Below are 16730 nucleotides of genomic sequence, written 5' to 3'. Positions count from 1 at the left end.
AGTTAGCTTTGTATGAGTGTTCTCCACCTTTTTTGATGTTGTGTTTTTTGATCTGTAGAAATGTTTCTATGTGCAAGGTAATCATTAGCAGGAAAACATGGTAAGATGATGTGGCCTCTTGTGTTACTTGTAATATAACTACATATACCATACCAGTCTATCCGGTGGTTCAAGCCTATCACCACCTTTCCCACATTTTCTGTGATGAAGTACCTAATGATTAGATTTGCCCTATCCTAACTGTTTTCTTGTATTGTTTAAACATCCACATGTTTTTATTCCCATCTAAAGCTTTCGACTGATGGTATTTTGATTTGGATCTTTCGAGGCTTGGGGTTGCGCAGAAAGACATTGTATGTTCTTACTCAGGATAGCTGTTCTGACATATGTCAACATTTTGCCTAGGTGACCCGGAAGCCATGCTTTCCAGGTAGTCAATTCCTTTTAAAGTGAGTGAGCACAAAATCTTCCCAGTCACTGGTCCTTCCTTCTAGTTGAGCCCAGTATTTAACTTGTAGCCAACACAGCTGGAACAGATTTTTTCGACACGGCCTGTGAACTTTCTGTCTGATAATCAGTGAGCCGCTAGTGATAGGTCTGCTGATTAGTTTAGTCAATATCGTTAGAAACCAGCTTATTTTTATGAAAACTAGATCTATTAGTTCATCTGATGCGAAAGCTGAGTAATTATAAATAAACTAACGCACTGTTTAAAAGTCAGTGTATCGGCTTCGTGCCACAAAGAAGAGATAACCCGAGCTGATACATAGGCTTGCGGTAGGAAATAATTAATGTTTTAGTTTATGTGAGTAATTGTTCTTCCAGTCGATATTCATTCATCAATTACCAAATTAATAAACACAGTCACACATTGTTTCAACATCTCCCAATACGTAACATTCCAAACACTTTTAAATATGCTAAAGTGAGATAAAGTACCAGTATATTCTCAGCTATAATTTATTGCCCTCCATGATTATATTATATATACAATATTTAATAACATATCATATAATGAACAAATAAAACTAAGTCATTTATGAGAGCAGAACTGTATGATTTATATGATGTAGAATATCATTTAGTTTTATGTTGTGAAACCTAATAGAAGTGGAGGTTATATTGCTTCATACCAGAATAAATAAATCTTTTTGGCCTACAAAACTTTGTGTTAGCACTATTTAGCCACGTTTTTGTACAAAGAAACTATCTTAGAAAGATAATTTGTTTTGATAAACTTTCTGATTAGAGCTGGGCATAAGGTAAATTGATAAAATTTCTTTAGCATTTCTTCGATTGAAAAGGGGTCATAAAAGTAAAAAATAGCACACAAACATTGAGACAAGTTAAGCAAATGTGTACATCTCTTGTTATCATAATATTTAAGTATAGTTGAATTCCTACCTGCTTGTCTAATCGTTCAGTTTTGTAATACTTGGCAAAAAAATGTAAAAAGATTTCACTTGAAAAACAAACATTTTTAACATAGAGCCTAATTGTTTTCAAAAATCTTCACAGTTTAACCCTGGCCATTTTTTCAATGTGTGTCAATACCCCTGAACAATTTGTCCAAAGATCCGAAGTTTTTAAACTTTTGTTAAATATATCTAATTGCGCTCATAATACAATGATATTAGGTAAAACACTAGTAAAAAGTCGGGCAACTCCATCAAATTTCATCAAACAGAATAAAACAGTATTTCACCAATATTCGGGCTAAAACTATAAAAGTTTGTACGATTTTAAAAACTTGTAAAACCATTTACATTAGTGTCATATTTATCGAGCACATGTTAATCATCATTTTTTGATTCAAAATATACTGGAAAATTATGCCGGAAAGCCGGCTGTTAAGGTTCAAAAAGTTAAAACTTGATAGTATATTTAAACAGTTTTAAATTTATTTAAAATGCCAGAAATATAAAATGCAAAAGACTGATGAATTATATGTAAGTTATAGTGGCCAAAAGTTTATTCAGTTGAAGTGAGAGTAAATTATACCATATATAATTATCACCAACACTACCTTTATTTCTTACATTTCCTAAACCTATGTTACCAGTCTCAACTCAATATATTTCTATAATAGTTAATATTCAGTGAATTTTACCAACAATTGGATGAAATGGTGGCAAAATTTTGCTACAGTACTTCATTTGGCCAGAAAGCTATGATTCATATTCTTGTTAAATGCTATTTTTTGTTCGAATAAATATCTACAACTTGGTTTTCATGACTGCAAGTGGTAGTTAGAAATATAAAATTCAGCATTTCAAGTAGGAATTCCTTGTCTAATGTTACTGTTTTGAAGTTTCCATAAAAAAATATCCAAGTACTATTAACAGTGATTCTTAAAGTAATAGTTTGTGTTGAATTGGTACCCTCCAAAATTACTTTATAACTGTCAGTGTTTTTGAGTGAAACTATGAATTAATATTTTCTTATGATGTTCAAAATATTTCTGATAAAATTCAATGTAAATAGATTTTGATAGCTCAGTAAGCACTGTTACAACTCTAAATGTGCTGTTAGAATCTCAAAAATAATAACAATTTTTAAAAAAGTTGACATTATTATTTGTATCAAAAAGTACTTATTGTAAAATACAATGTAGGTACAACTTAGCATCTGTTTAATTTAATGCATATGCATAGTCTCAAATTTTTTTTCATCTGCAAGTGCGAGCAATAGGTAAATTGAAAATTGAAAATTTTTAAAAGAATTAGAATTAAACAATTTTAAATTCTCAAAACATAATTTGTTAAGCAGGAGTTGCTTGTAGTTGTTATTATAGCCCTGTAATTCTAAGATATTCATAAGGGTGTCAGGTCACAGCTGCTGATAGTTCATTGTACTACTACCTCTTCTCTCAATATATTATACCTGATTTATTTTTCATCTATCAAAACATCATAAAAACTACGGAATTTATTTTATAATTTGCGTAGATATGCAAATAGAATCTAATGTTTTTCTGCAATTTTAATCACTTACCTTGAACATGATCAACTTTGAACTCTCGTTGTCAGAACATTTTCTACAACAATATAATTAGAGCTTTTATAACAATTTCCAACTTTCAACAAGTGACTCCTTAGTATTTTTAGTATGTGTTATGTGAATAGCTCATAAATAGGTGTACAAGTTTGCATTATAAACTCAGAGTTCTGTTTTTACTTCATGTCTTTTGAATTTTCCGCTTTAACAATAACTAACTCTTTCGCTAACGCAAGCCGATCGGCTCGGGTTACAATCTCTTTGTTGCTGGAAGCCGATACATCAGCTTTTACACAATGTGTTAGTTTATCTATGATTATTCAGCTTTCACTTCAAATAGACCAATAAGAATTGGTCTCCACGAAATCAAGCTTGTTGCTAATGATACAGACCAATCAACAAGCCTCTCACTAACCGCTTCTTGATTATCAAACAGAAAGTTTACCACTGAAAAACCACTGACAAAAAATAATACCCAATCATTTAAGCTGTAGAAGCTTCAAACATTCTTTGCTATTGGGTCTTCAGTCACTCTATATCAAGTGATTCTGTCTTTTCAGTGCATGTATTTCATTTGACGAACTGTAATCGTGACCGAATATTATGAAGACAGTAAAAATACGACTATCGAAATCGCTGGCAAAGTATTGTTGGTAAAGTCTGTAAAAGTTTGTAAAAGTTTTTACCATTTTAACTCAAGTTAATTTAATATGTTTTCCATTTCCTAATAATGTATCTTATTTTGAACAACCTTTTTTAAAAATTAAATGGATATTTTCATTCTTTCTCAAGTTATAAAAAAATTATGGACGTAATGTCAACATTCGTGTGAATAGAAAAATTAAATTGGCCAGATCTAAAAATAAATTTGGTAGCGAAATTGTTAACAGAGCGGTGGATTTCAGGCTAATCGGCAATTATTTTTAGTTACATAGAACAATGCTTGGCTATATACTAAACAATATCGTATTCAAAACTACGAACATGTTTATAAACAGCTGAGGCAGGTTAAATGTTCTTTTAAAGCAATCTGTTGGCTAGAGAGGAATATCAAATCGTGTCTAAATATAACTTCACTTGAGACATGTTTGCTTGTTTTGCTTATTACTTATTGGTAATAGTTCAACTCCTACTTAATTTTCCAATGTTGTATTAAGTTTAATATACAAATTATTAAGCCAGAAGGTGTAATTTAGAATATGTAGAAGAAAATTCCATCTGCACCATTCAACCTCCTCTCCATATCTAGGAATAACTGTAGGAATCGTTATTACACATGACAATCTCTAACGGTACAAGGGGCTGCCAGTCTACTAGCTTTAATATAATTCTCAGACATAACTTTGTTTCATGGTTCACATGCTAATGTAATTCAGCTTTCTTTAGTGCCCAAACACAGTTTTGAAAAGTAAAATGTCCGCAACCTTTGATAGTTTAGCAATTGGTAGACATTCGTAGCTCATTTATATGGTCTTTTAAATAAAAAGTTGATGATAAAGATTTGATAGGTTAAATAAAAGTTCTTACTGTATAGCTGTGTATTACTGCTGTGTTTAAAGCAAATTTGTATCTTTTAGCAAATTTAATAAAACCTAGGTTAATGATATAAAAATATCACAAGAGAAAATATTGTTTAATATAGTTCGTTTGCAGCTTGGGCTCTCTGACATCGCTGAGAAAGTTGGATCTCAATAGAAATCCTATTGAAGTGCTTCCTGAATCTATCACTGCATTGAGTTCACTAGAAGAGCTGAATCTGTCAGAATGCAAGATAAGCCAACTCCCAGATAGGTAAATATACACATAGTTATATGAACTCCTTCTATGAACAACTTTTACTACCTATTGATGAGCAGCCATGTTAACTTACTGGTGATTAAACATTGAATATTATAAGTGGGTTACTTTACCCTAAAACTGTGGTAAAATAGAATCAAAGTTTAGTAATTATCAACAAATTTTATGAAGTTTTATTATTTTTCTCATGAACACCTTTCTTAGTCTAACGTATTATATTATTACTATTATTAATCTAAAGTATTATTATTGTTATTGTTGTATTATTCACATAACTTAAACCTTAAGTAGTCTGAACCAATCTTAATCTGCACTGGGTTTTCATCAAACTCACTGTTAGTGGTTAAATATGGACTTCTCTAAACTGATCAAACTGTAACTGGCAGCCAGAAAAAGTGCGAACTTTTCTTACGAAGATTTAATTATTGTTAGGTAATAATATTGAATATGTTAATGCTCACCATAATACTTTCTGATAGCAGCAGACCAAAATATGTTTACTTTCCTACATCAGTGGTCCAACCTTTTTCTAAACTTTTGCCAGCAATATCTAATTTTTTTCTAAACCTATCACACAACTGAGTTTTTAAATACACTAAAGATAGAGTGGACCAACAGAACATAAATATACATATACCTTAAACATTTTCATAGAGGAGCTAATCAATAATTGCCTGTCTTGTATTGACATATACTAATATGTAATACAAATACCTTCATATGTAGAATATATTTATTTTCGACTGACCTGAATAAACAAAAACATCATTCTCAAAAACAGCTGTCTGTCAGCTAGAAGGCCTTTAGCTCGAAGGAAAATTATATCACACTACGCTTATGTTACATGTATTTATCCAATGATTTTCAAAAGATGGCCGGATGGAACTTAAAAGTGGTTCTTCAACTTTTCAAATTTTTTTTTGTTCATTTATCGGTTCAAGAAACTATTTGTGCTACTTTAATCTGTAAATATTATCTGTGAAATCATATAAAACAATATTTTTATTTCACTCCAAACTAATGATGTGCAGTAGCCTCTGTAAGCATTGCAATCAATGCATAGTATGTTGGAGTGCATCACATAATCTCATGTTATCTTATCATCTCATAAAGTAAATGCATCATACAGTTTCACTAATCTTTGCTTTTTAATACCACCTAAATTTACTCAAGCAGCCATAATAAAATATGAGTCCTTTTTAATATAAATGTTGAATGGAAATAGGATCTTGGTCCGCACAGAGTATGATTTAAATTGTAGTTCACTTGAAACTACTGTTTTTGTGATAAGTCACACCATAGACACGTTGAAGCTCACTTCTTAACTAAAGTTTCAGCAACCATATGTGACCCCGGCCGTCAGAATTTCCAATCGTGCGGTAATTAGATTGTTCACAATAGCACGATAAGCGTGCTTTACGCTATTGTATGACTCACCGTCACTATTTTAGTAATCAGTGGTTTATTATAGTGCATTCAACCCTGCCCTTTTACATGGTCTTGTTTATTTTTGTGTCTGACCAATCATAAAGCCAGAATTGCCATTTAACTATACCCAGTGTCGTATAGTTTCACAGAGACCCGCGACCAACAGAAGCGTATACGGAAGCTCGCTCGATTCCAAACAAACAGGCCACGCCTACTATTTTTATATAAGTTATAATGGAGAAGCCGCAACATTAATCAACAAAAACTACTCTCATTAGCAGTCACCTTAAAATTGATTGTTGTATTATGAACCATTTGAAAGAAAACAAAATTTCCTACAAAAAGCTGCTAATAATGTTTTTGTAAAAACGTAAGATAAATGCAAAAAATAGCGTTATTGACAGCGAGGTATGAATATTCCATTAGAGATCAGTACGTCGATCAGGTTTGTTTGGAATCAAGCGTTGTTGTTTCCGGCTTTTGGTCACGGGACTCTGTGAAACTATACGGCTCTGACTATACCCATATCGGTGGTTGCTATGGAAATTCTCATAACCTAAGATCATAAATATAGGCTCTAACTGCGGGTGCGTGCATGTATGTGGCTATTTCCTGTTTTGATGCTTTAAGCTAGAACAAAATAAAACAATCGCAAAAATTACGGCTAGTTGTTGCTATTAATTTAGATGAGTATTTCTACTTAGAATCTGACTCAGCTGCCTCAGATCATAGTGAAAGCGATGATGAGGGATGGTTGTGATAATAGGGCAACCTTAGAAATACAGCTGCTTGCGCAATATGAGGCTGCTAACGATAATGAGAGTAATAACGATCATTCTAATGAATTAAATCAAACTACCGCCTACCCTAGGACACTTATATTTCACTAATATTTAGTTTCGTGAGTAGCACACAGAGTAAAATTTGATGAGTGCGAAAATATAGTGATGTGAAAATAAATGAATTGGAAAAAACATTACATTCCTCAGGTCCAGTTCACTAATAAGAAAAAAATTCAATTTGGGAATAGTTCGTATTTGTAAACCACAGGTTGAAATGTGTGGGTGAGATCGACAATTCAATTTGATCACTTGCTGCCATTTGTTTCTTAGACTATCAATGACGTCTAGGTTCCTCCCGCCGTGTTTTTCACACTCTAATCCCAAGAAGAAGAAAATAGATAGTTAACAACCAACTTCACAACCTAAACTGTATAACCCTTACGCTGCCATAAACACATTTATGCGTTTTCTAGGGGCCACTGCCATAAACACATTTTTGGACTTTCTCAGCAATTGTGTGGTAACCTGATTTTATTATTTGTTGACCACATAACCCACGGTCTTTAAGAATTTTGTGAAATTGACTGTGTTGTCCGAAGATTTCTCTATAATATCAGCCTAAAACAACGAAGCAATTTTAAACTTTTGTTTGAGAATTTCTAATCTAAAAACGAACATTTTTCTGTGAGTTCATTAACTACCCCGCGTGAGTCATAAAACAGGTAATTAGTTGTTGATGACTTAATAGCCAATTTAGATATTCTATACAGATAATTAAAGTAGAACTTGAAAAAATGCTGTATACATATCATGAAGCTATATCGGAAATTTCGGTAAAATGGCTTGCACTAGGCGGGTAACGAATTTGTACATTGTTGGCAGTGAAAGAGATAATGTGGTTGGACCTGATGAGGGTTGATATTGGTTTTGGATGGTAATAAAATTCATCACTACAATAATTATTCTTCAATTTTATGACTTCACCTACCAGACTTTCATCCTCATCAGTTACAAATTTGGTGACTAAACTGATATAATCTTAATTTGCTTTGCCATGCTGCTCAGTCGGTGTATTAGCTATAATGAGTTTACCAGAATTTTCCCATTTATCCCAACCACAGACGAAAATTGCCTGCATTTCTAAGATGACGATTTTATTGTGGATATCAATGAACAAAGCTATTTAACTTCGGGTATTCGCTCGTTCGTTATGATAGTTTAGTTTCGCTCATTAAATTTTCGCGAGAGGATGACACCGCGAAAACGCGAAAGTTAGGTGCCGCGAATACATAAGTGTCCTAGGGTATCAAAGATCAGCCTATCACTGCTGATAACATTTCTATTTTAGCTGTTGACATCAAACTAATAAGTGGGTGCAAAGGTAGGGAATTATGCGCTAGTTTTATGTAGTCTGAACAATTAAAGATATAGTTGCGTCAAAATTTAAGTTGATCTTAAAAGAAAGCATTTTTTTTTCTCTATCAGTTGATATGTTGTTTGTTGTGTTACGCGATCGCATTGCCAAGATATTTGAAGATTAAAACCGAAAAAATCTGATCGCCGTAAAAACGCTCAGGCCACAAAAACGTGCCCAGCCTCGCCAAAAATGATGTCATGCGTTTGGCAACCTGTCTCTATCTCTCGTATTCAGATCGGCTATTTGCGATAAAAGTCTAGTCTAACGCGGCACTATTGGCATATATCTTATTTTGTATTTGCTCATGTTGGCTAGAATAAAATTTTAAATCCTGCTACAGATGCATTATTATGAATGTTTCAAAGGCCTCAAATAACGAAAATTGAAAATTTGTTCTACTCACTTTCTCCAAATGTTGTGTAAACATTTGGGTACCGACTACCAATTCTACCGGTCTACGGTAATTCTGTCAAGTCACTTTATGTAGAACGCGGTCTTTGTATCAGCAGTTCTGCAGCTACCCATACAAACGATATACAGCCTCCCATAAGTCCCGCCCACATTATGTCGCCTATTACATATTGCCTACGTACTAGTTTCTTACTAGTAGCAATGATATACAGCTGTATATATTGCTGTATATCATTGCTAGTAGTATTCTTACCGAATACTAAATTAGTGAAATAAGCAAGCCACCTCTTTGAAAAGAATATAGACAGGGATAGGGTTTTAAGGATGAGAAGTCTGCTGCCAACTGGATTTGAACTCACATTCTCCAGTTCTGCGGACACCCATATACCATATCCGATTCACTACAATATTCTGCAAATCATGTTTTGCATTATCTTCAACAATATTATTTTATTATATAATTTTTACAAGCAAAAATATTTTCATCTCGGCATAAAGCTTTTATTAAAAATATTCATCAAGTCGTGGCCACTCACATAGTATTAGCTGATACAATAAGACAAATTCATCTACTGCAACAAACTCAAACAAAACATCATCCAGCACGCATTCAAGTCTCGCTTTCTCCTTTATGGCAGTTTCCACACTGACAAAGCTTCTTCGGCTGGTGGGACGACATAAACATTCTGTAATCAGTAAAACAAGTAAATGTAAACAAAGTAGATGCAATAAATATGTCATTCATAGATGTCATTCTAACGCGTATCTATTGACAGCTTCCAAATTGGGAGTTGAATAGATTGCGAGTGTAATTTTAAAAACGAATAAACATTTAATAAAAGCACAAGTACGCCAAGCCAACGATTCGAAGCTTTGGTTCTGGAAATTAAAGATTTGCAATGATCAATCGATTTTACCCACTTCCTACGAGTGAAAATAATTTGTAATCATGACTCTAATTTACCAAAGAAAATTCGAAAAAGATATTATAGCTAGGTAAAACGGCAGATAAGCTATGAAACGATGATTGGAGATAGCAAAGAATTATCATTTTATTAATTAGTATATGTATTTATGACTATAAAAAATATTACATTTACTAAAGTATAGAAGACTCTAAGTTAATTTACCTCTATTCTGTCTTCTTCTGCAGCAAAACGCTGCTGACGCCTGTCAGCTTTGGCCATAGGCTGTCTACTCTAATATTTTACTTAAAGTTGCTCAGAAAACTCTGAGTAGCGGTCGCTCGAACTTGAAGCCATTTTAAAACTATGTATAAATTAGTAATTGTTGAAAAGCGTTAAATCAGTAACGATGAGGATGAATTCTCTATGATGAGAATCTTCGAGATCACAGACAACGCGTTTTACGAGTGATAACATTTATTACGGCCTATATAAAAATTTCGCACGCATGATTGGCTAACGAATCGACCTCATATTTATCGCTCGTGGTTTCGTTTCAGATACCAAGCTTGTGACGTCACGAAATAGGCACCCGCTGGAACGTGAGCTTTTTAAAAGAGGGCCTCATTCAAACGCATATATCTCTGGACAGGGTTGGTCTACAAAGACAAAAATGGCATCAAATTGTAGCTGATGTTTTAGCCTTTTATGGGTCCTAATTTCATTTTTGACGCAACTACATCTTTAAGCCTCACTAGAACTGTGTATCAAGGATTACCGAAGGAAACATCGGATACGGTTGTGTTGGGACAAATTGCCACTAGCATAACAAACAAACCCCTCCAATGCACTACAATAAATCTCTGCAGCGTAGTCGTGCTACACTGTGTGAATGTTAAACTACATAAAAAGAGCTCTAGATTGAATGGTCACTTGATGAGTTGGGTTGATATTTTCGCATCCTGATGCCCCCTTTTGTCACTTTTCCTTGACCTTATCATGACCTTCTGTATAGTTGGACAATTCTGAATGCACTTCCAACACTTTGCTAAGTCGTTGGACTGTCATTATATGCAGTCATAGCAATATAGCTTGATGAGAAGTGCCAAGTTTGAAGCATACCCTTTCAATGAAAAACTCCAGGAAGGCGAGCGTTTAGCCACATATAGTGTTAACCTTACCATGACCTTTGAGAGGTCTACCGTCGATCGAATTGGAATAAAAATGCAACCATCATCTATTTCAGGGTTTTATTGTGGATAATGCCAGGTTTCATCAAAATAGGTTGAGATTAAGTGGTCGGTTGCTATGGCATTTTGATTTGTAAACAAATACCATGATTTACAGTTCATGAATCACCAACTTTATCCTGCTTAAACTCAAAACAACAGTTTTAGTTCATCACGAGACATTCTCTACTAAATCTTGCATAACCTGGGCTTAAACTATCCAATTTAGCAAATTAAAAATGCATTAAAATCCTCTGAATTTGCTGATTTTAATTATTTATATAACTCAAAAATTTGGTTTTAGCACGATTGTACATTCTGACTGCCTGGGTCACATATTTAATAATGACTCTACTTGTATACTGTTAGATCACTGCATACTCTTGTCTCATCATTTGAATTTGACCAACAAATCATATTAAACTGGTATATTATACATGTTAATTTACATACACAATTGTTTTAAAATTTAATTTTTAACCCTTAAGAAGTATCACAGTATTTAAAATGAAAAGAATAATGTAAAAAACTGTCAGAAAGATATAGTATGAAAGACCGGCGAATCATGTATAAGCTCTAGTAGTTCAGATGTTGCTTAGCTTATGCTAGAGTATATTAAAATATGCCCATCCATCATCTCTATCAGGTAGATACTTATTTACCTCTACATCTCCATGCATTTTCTTAAATACTACTTTCAATGGGTCTTTTAGCCAATGCGTGATGATTTTTGATCATATATTAAAGTTATTTATGACGAAATGTGCAGGGACCCGCAAAAATATAATTATTACTGTGTATTTCATAAAACATACGCAACTCATTGGGACGATTCTAACACCTTATGTCTATGTTGCTTATTTGTATCAGTAACTACTGGACCACAACACTTTTTGGAGACTTTAATAGGACATTGATGTACTTTTGCTCATATCTCGTCTGATGAGCTTACAATTTGTGTAATCAATTGAAGATTCCCATATAGTAGTTTATAAATAATTGTGTTCTTCTGACCAATAAAGACATTTCTGGAAACTTAGATTCTTAAATGCTGTATTCAATATATCATACTTGTAATATACAAATACTAACAAAAGAATTGGGGTGGTTTTTGGCAATAGGACCAACAGTTCTTCAAATCGGAAAAGGTTGCTTAAATAATTAATGTACACGCTCACTTCAATTATTTTAACATTTAAAATGTTAAAATTTTAAAAATGTTAAAATGTTTAAAAACACTCTGCAAATCATAAAATATTGATTCATAAAACATAATTAGTTGGTTCATACTATTCTTCAGGAACAAAAAAGTGAAGACCTACTAATCTACTTTCTCAGCTTGTTATGTCATAGGCTTACCATCTTCATTGAGTTTTAGTTGGTTTCAAGACATGTATATGAATATTCCAGTACAAATTTTCTAATCTTACTACAGCTCATAGACCTATGAACTATACTATAGTTAATAGGTCTACGCTACAGTGATTTAAACTTGGTTTCACTCAAACAGTACCCTGATTACAGTGTAGAGTGTGTGAGTTTACATTTTGATATTTTGCTAGAGCAGCCAAGCTAATCCATTAACTTTGCCAGCACAGCACCCTGTTTAGTATTTAAGATATCAAATGTTTAGTTATATCATCTGATTCATTGCGGGAAGCCGAGCCTAGAAGCAGAAATTTTTTGTTGCTAGGCAAAAAATACCTGTATTTCTTTAATTAGCCTTTTTTAGAGTTTTGCAGGAAAACGGTTAAGTTCAGCAGTAAACATTATTTTTTATTGAAAATATTATGTGAAGAGGTTAAATTTTTATCTGACTATAAGATACAAACATAAATGACGTTAGAACTTCAGTTGTTGCACAAAAACAACGGCAGTTTTCGATATTAACAAAATGTTTGTTTCTAACACTAGTTATAGCATAAGTAAAGTTGTTAATAATATAGCATATATGGCCTCCTTTTATTGCTTTATTATCTTTGTTTCCATAAGTTGAGACGCAGCAAACCTTTATGTAGGTGTGAATATTGGCTCTTCCTATGATTTTGGATAAGTGAGCCAGGCACAACTTTTTGTACTTCTGCGCTAGACTTGCCATTTCACAGGTTTTAGTCCAGCTGGTCTGCTAGTGATCAAGCTGGCTTATACAATTTTCCTCAATTGATACTTAGGAAGTGTAGTAGTTTGGGTGGGAGCACCTGCTCCATATTTCAATTATGACACCTCATGTTACAGTTTCTTTCTCTGCCATGCCCGCGTTCTAGTCAGAAGCTACCTCCTTGGCTGCACTTCAGTGTTGGTTCACACATATAATTCTTACCCAACTGTTATTATTGTTGTTGTTCCTTTTTTAATTACGTGACTAGCTGGAATACATCTTAAGACTTTGTTGAAGGTTCCTTAGGATTCAGGTTCAACAACTGCCAGCTGGTCTTTTGGGTTTTGTTGTAATTTCTCAACTGAATACCATATAGTTAGCTTTGTATGAGTGTTCTCCACCTTTTTTTGATGTTGTGTTTTTTGATCTGTAGAAATTTTTCTATGTGCAAGGTAATCATTAGCTGGAAAACATGGTAAGATGTGGTGGCCTCTTATGTTACTTGTAATATAACTACATGTACATATACCATACCAGTCTATCCGGTGGTTCAAGCCTATCACCACCTTTCCCACATTTTCTGTGATGAAGTACCTAATGATTAGATTTGCCCTATCTTAACTGTTTTCTTGTATTGTTTAAACATCCACATTTTTTTTATTCCCATGTAAAGCTTTTGACTGATGGTATTTTGATTTGGATCTTTCGAGGCTTGGGGTTGCACAAAAAGACATTGCATGCTCTTACTCAGGATAGCTGTTCTGACATACGTCAACATTTTGCCTAGGTGACACGGAAGCTATGCTTTCCAGGGAGTCAATTCATTTTAAAGTGAGTGAGCACAAAATCTTCCCAGTCACTGGTCCTTCCTTCTAGTTGAGCCCAGTATTCAACTTGTAGCTAACGCAGCTGGAACAGATTTTTTCGACACGGCCTGTGAACCTTCTGTCTGATAATCAGTGAACTGCTAGTGATAGGTCTGCTGATTAGTTTAGTCAATATCGTTAGAAACCAGCTTATTTTTTATGAAAACTAGATCTATTAGTTCATCTGATGCGAAAGATGAGTAATTATAAATAAACTAATGCACTGTTTAAAAGTCGGTGTATCGGCTTCGAGCCACAAAGAGGAGATAACCCGAGCTGATACATTGGCTAGCGGTAGGGAAATAATTAATGTTTTGGTTTACGTGAGTAATTGTTCTTCCAGTCGATATTCATTCATCAATTAACAAATTAATAATCACAGTCACACATTGTTTCAACATCTCCGAATACGTAACAGTCCAAACACTTTTAAATATGCTAAAGTGAGATAAAGTACCATTATATTCTCAGCTGTATTTTATTGCCCTCTATGATTATATTATATATACAATATTTAATAACATATCGTATAATGAACAAATAAAACTAAGTCATTTATGAGAGCAGAACTGTATAATTTATATGATGTAGAATATCATTTAGTTTTATGTTGTGAAACCTAATAGAAGTGGATGTTATATTGGTTCATACCAGAATAAATAAATCTTTTTGGCCAACAAAACTTTGTGTTAGCACCATTTAGCCACATTTTTATACAAAGAAACCATATTAGAAAGATAATTTGCTTTGATAAACTTTCCGATTGGAGCTGGGCATAAGGTAAATTGATACAATTTCTTTAGCATTTCTTCAATTGAAAAGGGGTCATAAAAGTAAAAAAGTAGCACAAAAACATTGAGACAAGTTAAGCAAATGTGTACATCTCTTGCTATCATAATATTTAAACCATAACTGTCACGAACAACTTTTATCGTATTTTCTAGGTAAATCAGACACGCTGATTCCGATTTTGTACTCAAAATAAAGATTGGTCCACTAACCTTCAAAGTCATTTAGGCTTTTTTAAAGCGTTTCAATATCCGTTTCAAAAACAACACAATCGGCATTACAAGCTCCGCCCATAAATATGTGACGAAACCTAGCTTTTTCAGAAACGGAAGTTGGGAATGTTTAGTCCGATTTAGAATAATAGAGATGGGTGTCTTAAAACCCATTATTATCTAAATCCAGCCTGTAAAATAGTTTCAGTTTTTTTATGAAAGGGATATAAACTATTTAAAATTGCTCGCAGCTTGTTACATGACGTTTAAATGGGCTGGACGCCGAGAAAAATGAGCTCAAAAAGCGCAGTTTTATCACGAGCTAGCGTTGTTATTGCGCTTTTTAAATATGCAATGCTAAATAGCTTATCTACCTTTCAGAAAAGACTGATATTATTTTTAAGGCTGAATTTAGATATTAATGGATTTTAAAACACCCATCTCTATTATTCTAAATCGGGCTAAACATCCCTACGTAACTTCTGTTCCTAAAAAGCTAGGTTACGTCAAGTATTTATGGGCGGAGCTTGTTATGCCGATCGTGTTGTTTTCGAGACCGATATTAAAACGCTATAAAAAGTGCTTCATTACTCTGAAAGTTAGTGGCCTAATCTTTATTTTGATTATAAAATCGGAATCAGCATGTCTGATTTACCTAGTAAATATGATAAAAGTTGTTCGTGGCAGTTATGGTTTAAGTATAGTTGAATTCCTACCTACTTGTCTAATCATTCAGTTTTGTAATACTTGGCAAAAACATGTAAAAAGATTTCACTTGAAAAACAAACATTTTTAACATAGAGCCTAATTGTTTTCAAAAAGCTTCACAGTTTAACTCGTTTAACCCTGGCCATTTTTTTCAATGTGTGTCAATACCCCTGAACAATTTGTCCAAAGATCTGAAGTTTTTAAACTTTTGTTCAATATATCTAATTGCGCTCATAATACAATGATATTAGGTAAAACACTAGTAAAAATCGGGCAACTCCATCAAATTACATCAAACAGAATAAAGCAGCATTTCACCAATATTCGGGCTAAAACTATAAAAGTTTGTACAATTTTAAAAACTTGTAAAACCATTTACATTAGTGTCATATTTATCGAGCACATGTTAATCATCATTTTTTGATTCAAAATATACTGGAAAATTATAGTTAATATCATAAAACTATTTATTTGCATCACAATCATTTATTACCTACCAACGAACGAGCGGTCTCGATTTTTTCGCGATATCGTCCTAATAAAGATTTGTTATTATAATGAAGGAAATAGATAAAGATATTTGAAAACTGTTACAAATGGAAGAGAAATTTTTTGTTTAATATCCTGTGCAAGAATTAACTTGATTAGTTTACGCTTTCACTTCGAAACGGTTTTTGTAAACAAAGCCATGTGAATGCCGGAATTCCGGTCGTTAGGGATTTTGACACACCCGTGGCGATGCCGGAAAACCGGCTGTTAAGGTTCAAAAAGTTAAAACTTGATAGTATATTTAAAAAGTTTTAAATTTATTTAAAATGCCAGAAATATAAAATGCAAAAAACTGATGAATTATATGTAAGCTATAGTAGCCAAAAGTTTATTCAGTTGAAGTGAGAGTAAATTGTACCATATATAATTATCACCAACACTACCTTTATTTCTTATATTTCCTAAACCTATGTTACTAGTCTCAAATCAATATATTTATATAATAGTTACTATTCAGTAAATTTTACCAGCAATTGGATGATATGGTTGCTAAATTTTGCTACAGTACTTCATTTGGCCAGAAAGCTATGATTTATATTCTT

Source organism: Watersipora subatra, chromosome 3, assembly GCF_963576615.1.
Source record: "Watersipora subatra chromosome 3, tzWatSuba1.1, whole genome shotgun sequence".
Taxonomy (NCBI): Eukaryota; Metazoa; Bryozoa; class Gymnolaemata; order Cheilostomatida; family Watersiporidae; genus Watersipora; species Watersipora subatra.
The sequence above is the reverse complement of the archived record's forward strand: the minus strand, read 5'-3'. Positions refer to the sequence as shown.